A 10,303-nucleotide genomic window follows, 5' to 3' on the forward strand; every position below is an offset into this window, starting at 1 on the left:
GAAATTTCTGATCTTAAATAAAAAAAACAGATACACACGCAGTAGATATTCAAACAGTGACAGACAGATTCGAACAATTAGAACTAACACAGGATTGCGATGTCATCAAAGCTGATGTTAAAAAACTGAACGAAACTACACGTAAGTTGCAAAAACAGATTAATGCGTCTGATTCTAAAACCGATGATCAGGTAAAAATACTGACTGAAAAATGTGATGAACTGGCCAGTCGTATTGACGTTATTGAAACTAATAATGATAGCAAATCAGACGATACTTCACCGGTTTCATTTAATCAAACACCTGAATTTCAAAATCTACAGCAGACAATTAATGAGCGTAGAAAACTGTCAAGTTTACAGCAAGAAGTAACACAGATGAAAAATATTCCAGTAAATAACACATCTCAGCAGACGCCACCTTGCGAACATTTGTCAGACCCACGCAGTGCGTATAATTTAGGTAATCAACAGAGAGTATACGACTTAGATTCCGAACAGACACAGACAAATAGATTCACTTACAATCATGAACCTGTTCCAACATACAGAGACGATAATTTTGATTACAAACATTTTCTGTCAGTAAGAAAATTTAAAGTGTTTAAAAATGACAGAACACAGATTCATCCGTTAGATTGGATACAACAGTTTAGCTTTGCTTTTCCACCGACTTGGCCTGTAACACATAAACTTGAATTTATTTGCAGTTTTTTGGAAGGCGAACCGGCAACTCGAATTAGACCGATCGCGAGACAACGTTATTCAGTAGAAGAATTTCAGAATGCCTTTCTATCAGGGTATTGGTCGAAAACGACACAGCGCGGAATTAAAGATCAGTTAATTAGCTTACCAAATTATGAGAACTCAAATTTTCCCAGTGTGACGCAATTTTTTGAACACATGGTACAACAAAACCAGTACCTAAGTGAACCGTACAGTGAATCTGCAATCATTCAATTATGTATCTCTAAATTACCACGGTCATTAAGAGTGTCACTTCTAACGGGTCAGCAAAAGGAAAATATTTCAGCATTCAGAGATCTGTTAAAGCTTTTAGAAGTACAACAATCTGATTATTCCTTTGTAAACAAAATTTTTTCGTATAATAACCAAGGTCAACAAACATACAGCAATTATGATCAGACACGTAATTGTAATAGGAAAGGCAACAGACGCTTAAGGAATGACAACCACCAAAACTTCAATAACAGACAAAATTCCAATTATCAATATCGTCAAAATTTTCAGCAACAGGAACCACATTTTGGTAACGACAGAGGTTTTTCACAACAACAGCAACAAAACCAGCCGGTTAGCATACATAACCAACAATGTAATGCACAGGGTCAACCTAACTTTCATGTTTCGCCGCGTGGACGCTGATACAACAAATAGTAACGCACGGCAGCAAAGGAACAACTACGTACAGAAAACACAGTATTTCAATTCCTATCGCAATGCACCGTATAGGAATGACTATCACGACAGACGTAAAAACGATGAGCACAATTATCAGCGTACGTACAATAACAGTCGGTCTTACGAGCAGCAAAATGATCCGCAAGAACATATTCTCATGAATGAACCCGACAGTAGGTATCATCCAGAGCGTAATACGTCTGGAAGAAGTAATAGAACTGTTCAAATAGTAGAAATGCCACAACATCCTCCTGATAATAATAACACGTCAGATAGAATCTGACTAGATACTGTACAGGTCGCATCTTCCAGTAACACGAGCACTACTTTAGACACGCAGAATGTTGTTCACGAAAATGTAATTACTTTTGACGACATCAGAGACACTCTTTTGCAGGAAAGACCAGTTATTCAGAAAACTATTTCACATCCTGTGATCGAAATTAAAACTGGTTCATCGAAATTTTCAGCAGTAATCGATTCCGGATCACCTATGTCAGTAATAAATGAGGAGACTGTCAACGAATGTAACAAAGAGAATACGTATCCTACATTACCATTAGGCAAAACGAAAGTAAAAGGAGCAGTATCGAGTAAAGGTGTAGACGTTAAATTACAGACGCATTTATCATTTTGTATTGCAGGTCATACTTTTCACTCAAATTTTTGGATTGTTCCTTTATTGACTACAGACGTTATTTTAGGTACTAATTTTCTCGTACAACACGACGCAGTGGTTGATTTTCAGAATTCCTATTTAATGTTGAAGGATGAAAATGTGCAATTGGCTTTAGAATTTCAGCGTTCCTTATCTGCGGAAGAACAAACAATTAATCGCACAGAGGTCATTTCCGCAACACGTAACATAGACTGTAATCTCACATTGTTCACGGATACGTACGTACACAACTATAATACTCCAGACGAAACTGACTACGACGTAATGCAGATGATTTCTTATAAAGTTAAACAAAGTAGTGTAAATACAGACGACGAACGCACGCAACTACGCAAAATTCTTTTACAGCAAGCTCCAGTTTTTGACAACATTCCTGGTACTATGTCCGGTTTTATGTATGAATTTCAAGTCAAACAGCACGACACATTTAAAGCAAAGCATTATCCCATTCCATATATCCATAGAGAACAAGTTAAAAAAGAATTGCAGGATATGCTCGACCAAGGAATTATTGAACCGGCAGTTAGACCGTGCACAAACCCGCTACATATTGTTAAGAAAAAAGATGGCTCACTTCGCCTTGTACTTGATTCACGTCACATTAATGACATAATTATTAATGAAACAGATCGACCACAGACATTAGAAGAACTTCTACAAAAATTTCACGGTACTGCTATTTATTCTACATTAGATTTGAAATCTCGATTTTGGCAAATTCAGCTTCATCCGAATTGCAGAAAATATACAGCTTTTCTCTGTTTTGGTGACTGTTATCAGTTTTGCAAATTACCATTCGGGTTAACTATTTCTTCTGCAGCTTTTATTCGCGGTTTGAACTCAATACTTCCGACAGAACTTAAAGACAGAATTACGACGTACGTAGACGACATTCTTATTGCAGAAGCTAGCTGGTCTGAACACAATATGATTCTTGAACGTCTGTTACAAACTTTCCATGCACAAGGACTCACAGTTAATCTCAGTAAATCGCACTTTGTAAAACTTCTATAAAATTTCTTGGACACGTAAATTCAGCAGAAGGCATTGCGCCTGATCCGAAAAAACTTCAAGCTCTACGTGACATTACTGTTCCTACAACGAAGAAACAATTACGCAGTTTTTTGGGCTTAATTAACTTTTTTCGCAAATTTATTCATCACTCTGCTTTAGACACACCTAGATTATGCCAATTAACAGGTAAAAACACTATTTGGTCATGGGATAAGCAAGCGCATTCTGAATTTGTGAACTTGAAAGAAGCCTTGTTGAATGCTCCACTTTTATCCCACCCAGATCTTACCAGAAAATTTTCCATTGCCACCGACAGTTCTAACACCGCTTTAGGCGTACACATTTTTCAGGAAATTGAAGAAGATGGCTCTACATTAATCAAAAACATCGCATTTGCAAGCCGCATTCTGTCACCTGCTGAGCGAAATTATTCCGTTACAGAACTGGAAACGTTGTGTGTTGTTTGGGCTTTTACGAGATTCAGGCATTTTCTTTATGGCAGACATACCACCGTTTACACAGACCACAGAGCTATACAATTTTTACTTTCAGCTAAATTTACTCACGACAGATTAAGTAGATAGAAACTTTATTTACAGGAATTTAATTTTACAATAGTTCACATTCCCGGAACACAAAATGTTATAGCAGACGCACTATCGCGTTCTCTCAGCAACAGTCATCAAGACGTAGCAACCAACTTCTGCAAAGCAAATTTCAGTGTCATGTACATTCAGCAAGTTGCCTTTGAAAATTTTATTTCATCGTCATTACAGGACATAGCACAAGAGTAAAGACAATGTGTGGAAAGAAATTAAACACCTTTGGCAAAATAAGAATAATGTTACGATTAGGAACCACTACACTGTACGCAATGACATTCTGTTTCGCCGCTCTCATCCAGACAGCAACAATTGGTTATTATGCATTCCTGACGAACTTGTTAACAAATTAATCTGGTATACTCATTTAAGCTACGCACATTACGGAGCCAGAAAATGTTTTCTTATACTGAGACAGAACTGTTATTTTACAAACATGGAAAAACGTATACGACGAGTTTTAGCGTCATGTAATATTTGCCAGAAAGCTAAGTCAGACACAACTTCACGTATTCCTCCATTATATCCCATTATACCTGTTAAATTAAGACATATGGCCGCAGTAGACATTTCTGGTCCAATTCCGAGAACTAATAGAGGTTATTGCTACATCTTTGTCGCTGTTGAACTCACTTCAAAATTTGTTACTCTCACTCCGTTACGCAAAGCTACTGCTAAAACTGTTTCGAAAGCATTTGTAAAACATTTTCTATTCCAGGTAGGGCATGTGATGAAAGTAATTTCTGATAATGGATCACAATTTCGTTCTGCTATATGGACACGCATGTTACGAGCTAGAAACATTTCTCCGATCTATATACCCAAGTACCATGCTTCTTCGAACCCTTGTGAACGATTAATGAAAGAAATTGGTAAACTGTGTAGAATATACTGCCACAAAAGACATATTGATTGGGACACACACATATTCTCATTCCAAGATGTAATTAATTCCATTCCAAATGAATCCACTATGCTATCTCCGTCTGTTATACTGAAAAACGTTGAACCACCAAACAAAATTAAAGAATTAGTAACATTTCCTACATCTCGTCGATTACGACAACACGTAATAATTGACATTGCGCTGAACAACATCAAACGTGCCGCAGAGCGCCGGAGAAGACAGCAAAAACAGGTTTGTACACGCCGAGACTTTCACATTGGACAGAAGATATTAGTACGTACACACTATTTATCCAGCAAAATAAAAGGTAAGTGCAGTAAATTTGAACTTCTGTACGCAGGTCCATGTCGGATTCGCAGCATTCCTCACCCCAATGTTGCACACGTCGAAACTCTGAGAACCAGAAAATCGAAAGGCAACCACCATTGGTCGAACATAAAACCCTTTATTGAGTGAACATACTTTACGATTTATCACGCTGTAATGCTATTTGCTAATTTTTATGAACATTTCTGCAATTATATTCACATGACTACTTATTGATGATTATTGTATTTTTTCTTGGCAAGTGCCCGGCAAGGTAAGGTTAGCAGGTCGCTCTTCTTGTCGTTACACATCAGACCGTGCATATTTTTCCGGATGAACTTACGCATTTTGTGAATAATTATGCAATTCTATGTAGTGACGTATTAATTTTATCAAATTCTCTCTCCATTAAAGTCTTTAATTCTCGCCTCTATTAACTACACTACATACAAGCTGAACACAACGAACATCACATTTTGCCTTTCTTATGTATGTACGATTGTTTTCATGTTTTGTTTGTATGCACTGTGAGATAGTTAAGGTATAACACACCAGTTGACTTTGACATTTTTTTTTACCCTGTGATATCTCAACATCGTGACTATTTTACATTTTTCTTTTTTTCTTCTGCATTGTGATATTCTCTGTACATTTTTGCCTTTGAACACTGTCTATGCTTTTGACATATTACGTTTTCTGTCATGTTATGCTGTATGCTTAATTGTGTCACCATTAACCAGTCATTATTTAGTGGGTATATGATTTAAATGCAAGGCATTAATCTTTGTTCATCAATTTCAGAAAGAAATGATGCGTAAAGGAAATAAATTAAACAGAAATGGGAATTTCAACTACGGAATAGACGAAAGAAGATACAAACACCTTATGAGGAAGAGTAAATGGATCAGAATTAACAAGCATTAACAAGAGTATACTATACACATCGTAGAATAGCAGTCTCAACTAATTTTTTCTTTCAGAATACAAGGCGATTGATGCAGGCTGTCAGACAGAACTACACATCTTAGTTTTAAGTGATGAAATATGCTAGAGATAAGGAATAGTTGTGTAATGAATAATGAAGTGATTTTTTTGCAGATGATAATGAATGCTGATGAAGAGTAATGATGAAGAATATGCTACTATGAATAATGAAGTTTTTCTTTTACAAATGAGGATGATGTTGAAGTTTATGAATTTATGCTATGTAGTTATTTAAGTATTTGTTGCAGTTTGTTTTGACAGTATGTTTTATATCGTATGGTATGATGACTGAAGGTTTTGGAAAGGACAGCTATGGAACACATTTTTTATACACATTTCACTACCTGTTAATTCGATGTTCACTACTTTTCAGCATAGTATGCGTTTCTTCTTTCAGCTCAATAATCCATTTTGTATTTTTTCCAGGAGAAGCCTTTCATGATAGTTACTAAACTTGTTACTTATTAAGCCTATACTAGTACTTGCATTTTTTTTTTACCCACTTGTGTCACAACCTTGCTACAGCTGACTCATGACGAATGACGTTACACATTTTTCATTTACAGGAACAACCCAGAAGCAATTTTTTTTTCTTTTTCTCTTCTTGCTTTCCCTTATAATTGCCCAAAGCAACGCGTTGCTAACTAACTAGCACAAAAACAAAAAAAAAGTATTACCAGTCCCAAATAATGCTCCTAGTTTAAGAGAATTCTGAATAATACTGATCAGCTCTGAATATTATGTCACTTCAGTAATTACTTCTTAATGATACAAAAAAAAAATATAAAATAATGCTTTGTAACTGGCAAATAACTGCCACTGTTTATTGTAATGAGACTACTTATAATGCCCATGATTATTAATGCTATGACTGTAATTAACTGATTTTTAATCATGACTTCTTAATGGTGTGTATCACCAGTTTCAAATAATGCTACTCATTTAAGAGAGTTCTGAATAATACTGAATGATGAACAATGTTTTATACTATTCAATACTTGCTGGCCATTAAGTGCCGATAATTAATATAACTAAATGAATTATGTTATTAATTTGCCATTAATTAGCTCCTGTTTTCAATGATGACTTTTCATGTTTTGGTAATCGGCTAATGAGTGCCAATAATTTGTATAACTCAATGAATTATGTTAATGCTATGCCAATAATTGACTCTCCTTTTCAATGATGACTTTTGATGAACATTATTCTGTCGTACTAAATATGCTTAGTGACTGGCCAAGGACTGGCACTGTTTATTGTAATACGATTACCCATGATGCCAGTAATTTAATTTTATGAACATTATTCTGTAATACTAAATACATGGTACAGAAATGTTCAATAACTGGGCTATGAATGCCGCAAACTACTAATGTAATCAAGACTAGTCTGTGACTTAATGTCCTTCACCTTCTGACCTAACTACCTGGAATTACTGTAATATCCATTTGTCCTGTCCATCCTCATGATCATGGAGCACTATATTTGGTTTTTGCACTAATTCTACGTTGGTGTGCCTTGTAAGAGCGTGGTGTTGACACGACATGCTGTCCACCACCGTGAGCGATGAAGACGTTATTATGGTCCCACTGTTTGGTGTACCTGATGTACTGCCAAAATGATAACAGGGAATATTACTACGACATTCAGTGTCTTGGATACGCTGATAAATACTTCTGGGAAAAGAACTGCAAGTTGTCTCACTTGGTGTTGTACTTCTGTGGAAAGATATGGACTTTCAGTGCAGCTGCGTGCAACCTAAGTGCTACAACCATGATGCAATCCTTCCTATTCCTTCCCTAATTCTTGTAAAATGAAAAAGTCATATACAGTGCATGTGCACTTCCTTTCTTTTGTTAATAAGATCAGTTATCCTGAAATTACTAAAGACTTCTATAGTGCATGTGCACTTTATTACACTCCTTGATTTGTTTGTTTGTTGTAGAAAAATACTAGAGAGTACTACAGTCCGTGTGCACTTTTGTCATTTGTCAATATAATTTGTACTCATTAGGTTTATTTGTCGTAAAAATATTAGAGAGTTTTTCAGTGCGTGTGCACTTTATGCCATTTGTACTCATTACGTATATATTTTGTGACTTTCTGATATGCTCTGTACTACAGCGCGTGTGTATTTTTGCCGTTTATCAATATATTTTCTGATTTGCTGATATATTCTCAACTGCACTGCATGTGCACTCATGTCACTTGTCAATATGATTTTTTGCCATTCTGTTTATTTGTTCTGAAAATGCTAAAGAATTGTTTCAGTGCGTGTGCATTTTGTTATCTATCAAATAATTTGTATATACATTTTTCTGATTTGCTAATATGTTTTGTACTCATATTTTGTCTTTGTCTGAAATGTTTTGGACTCGGTGCATGTGCACCACATTTAATTCATGTACTACATCTGAACATTCTGTAAATTGTAAAAGTTGATTAATTAAAAAAAAAAAATTTGCCGCGCTTGGCAAGTCCAAATGACTCACCATCGCTGCCAAATTTTTGCCCCCCCAGTGGAGGGTTATGAAACACGTATGTTGTGTGGCGGCGATGGCGAGGCATTGCAGAGTCTCTGACCAGAGAGCTATTTGTCGTTCCTAGTCTGCGCTTGACCGCGCGAGTGTTCAGTTGCGAGTTAGAGTTCGAGAGTAGTAGCGCATGCGAGATGACATAGTCTGTGGTAGTAGCGCGCGAGAGATAGTCGCAGTTGTGTGTGAGGAGTCGGCGGGCGTCGACATGGCACTCTGGTCAAGATTCAGGACGAGGTATATTTTTAAATAAGGTAATGAAGCAGCATTGCGCACATTTGATAATGTAATGTAAATTAACTGTTACTAATTTGTTCAAGAATCGCCCCAATAATAATTTTGTTTTTTAAACCAACCATTTTCAACAAAGAATCCTTTTTTGAAGGAATATTTGCCTTACATTTCCATAAAGAAAAGTTCCCTTTAACTTAAAAAAAAAAAAAAAAAACATTTTGCGATGCATTTCCTCCAAGCTATGGCGAAAAATAAGAGCAGATGGAGTTTTACTGAGGTAAGAATTTGAGTTTAATCAGAGCCTAAGATCGACATTTCGGTCTATTTGCGTTTTCATTGTCACTGAGATTTCATTTTTTATTGAACTGACTTACATTTTTGTGGGTAGCTTATACCTGGGTCAGATTGCTAATTTTTATTTAATTGCCATTGTCAATAAATCATGTTATTTTGCTGGGAGGTTACACTAGGTTGTATTGTCGTTAACATTTAAATTTTAGACTTTTTCAAATATTTGCGTGGAGGTTACACTTAGCTCTATGTCTATTCTCATTTAAAATATTATTATAAAATTTCTCTGGGGAGGTTACAACCTCCTTGGTAAAGTATCTGTAGTGACTGGAATAGGTCGCAATAGTATTCCGTAAGCTAACGGCTTCGTAATGAGGCACGCTACCTTAGGATTCTTTCATTGAATCTCTCTGTCATATGTATACTTATACGAGATATTTCGATCTTAAATTACTCATACGAGCAGGTATTTTATCGTTGTGACTATTTTCACAGACTGATAGTCAATGGTGTAATGAAAAATTAATGTGTGTTTTCGTATATTTACGTGCCGTCTGTTTATGCGGACGATTAGGCGTCAGTCCTTGTGTCTCAGTGGTCAATCGTCTATGCCTAAAAACATAAGCTCATCATGTGAATACGCTGCCATTTTCGTATGTATAGAGCCTTGTTCTAGCTATACACTCGAAAATGACTTTAAAAAAAAGCAGTTGTGTACCGAAGGACAGGTCAAAATAAAAACAGGCTTAGTGAAAAATACCACTTCCATTTGACGGACAATAGGTGTTTATTCCGTTTTTTGAAGTTTTATGAAGATATATCTTTGTGGAAAGAAATATTCTTCGTGAGTGGCGCACGTCATAGGATACGTTTTGCCACCACGTATTAATTACAACATTAATTTACCGAACAGTAAAATATTTACACGCTACTAATTGGATTTTGTTCGGGATTCGGTTATAGTCCACAACGTTTTTACTCTTTACTCGGAATGTCAATTAACTTGACGGAGGAACTAATGGCTTTTTATATTAAACTAAAAATTAATTACAAATCATTTAAAAAATTGATGATTAAAATGCATACCCTCACTTTGGATGGTTAAGGCTAATTTATACTGGACCCTCCAAAATTTAACAACATTAAATTTAGTACTCTTTTTTATCTTCCGTTGAACAGGGACATTTTATGACGGAATAAATTACACTGGAAAAGAAGTTAACGTAATCTGACGTATACAGTATCCGTATTTGGAAGTGTCGACTACACTTATGCAATTTTATTTTCCCGGGAATTGTTCAGCAGTTCGTCGTAACCCCTTCCGCTTCTTC

Source organism: Schistocerca serialis, chromosome 1 (genome assembly GCF_023864345.2).
Source record: "Schistocerca serialis cubense isolate TAMUIC-IGC-003099 chromosome 1, iqSchSeri2.2, whole genome shotgun sequence".
Lineage (NCBI taxonomy): Eukaryota > Metazoa > Arthropoda > Insecta > Orthoptera > Acrididae > Schistocerca > Schistocerca serialis.